The sequence below is a fragment of the Nicotiana tabacum genome, chromosome 16 (assembly GCF_000715075.1).
Source record: "Nicotiana tabacum cultivar K326 chromosome 16, ASM71507v2, whole genome shotgun sequence".
Taxonomy (NCBI): Eukaryota; Viridiplantae; Streptophyta; class Magnoliopsida; order Solanales; family Solanaceae; genus Nicotiana; species Nicotiana tabacum.
Genome location: NC_134095.1, coordinates 33487458 through 33488360, shown reverse-complemented (window position 1 = coordinate 33488360; position 903 = coordinate 33487458). Strand labels below are relative to the sequence as shown.

General features: G+C 42.7%; 1 non-coding gene across 1 annotated transcript; it reads left to right on the top strand.

Moving 5' to 3' along the window:
- The first annotated feature begins 340 nt into the window (after positions 1 to 340).
- On the top strand, positions 341 to 447 carry LOC142171333 (small nucleolar RNA R71). The gene has a single exon (XR_012700905.1). It is a non-coding gene; the product is annotated as a small nucleolar RNA R71 (small nucleolar RNA).
- Positions 448 to 903: the final 456 nt, after the last annotated feature.

Below are 903 nucleotides of genomic sequence, written 5' to 3'. Positions count from 1 at the left end.
ATTGGCTGACTAATGCAAGATGTGCACAAACCCCCATTGGTAGTATCTACGATGTGTACCTACTGCTTCTACCCTAACTCTTCCACCTTTTTAGTGAGTATACTCATCTGTGTCAATAAGGTGGCCATAGAGTTGGATGGATCTAAGGGCACTGAGTGAACCATTGGAGTGATAGGTGCATTCCTGGTTGTCCATCCCGAATTCTGCGCTATCTTATCAAGCAGACTCTGGTCTTCTCTCCATGTTTTTCTCAAAAATGCTCCATCAGTTGAAGCATCAACAATGTTCTTCACATTATCTAACAATCCCATGTAAAACCTCTGCCCCAATATTATCTGGAATACCATGGTGTGGACATATAACCAACATCCCTTTGAAACGTTCCCATGTTTCATGCAATGTCTCCATTGATCTCTGTTTGAAACTCAAAATTTCATCAATTTGTTGAGCAATCTTGTTGGGTGGGTGGAACTTGTTATGGAATTGCTTGACTAACTCCTCCCAAGTTGTTATGGAATTTATAGGGAGTGAGTTTAGCCAGGTCTGGGCAGCTCCTGTCACTGAGAATGGAAACAATAACAACTTGATTGCTTCCGTAGTTACGTTGGGTTGCCTTTGAGTTTTTCATATTGAAAGGAAAGTTTTCAAGTGCTGTTGAGGATCTTCGACTTGTGACCCCGAAAATAGTCCCTTGTTTTGCAACAAGTGTAGCATGTTATTTGTGATTTGAAATGATTCAGCCTGTATCTGAGGGACTACAATCACTGTGGCCAGAAATTTAGCTGTGGGCGATGCCCAGCCTTTGGCACAAGAGGTGCCACATGTGCTATTGGCGCTGCTGGGTCTACCACGTTGTCCCCCATGTTTGGTTCGATTTGTTCAGTTGTTTGTTGTTGTTTGCTT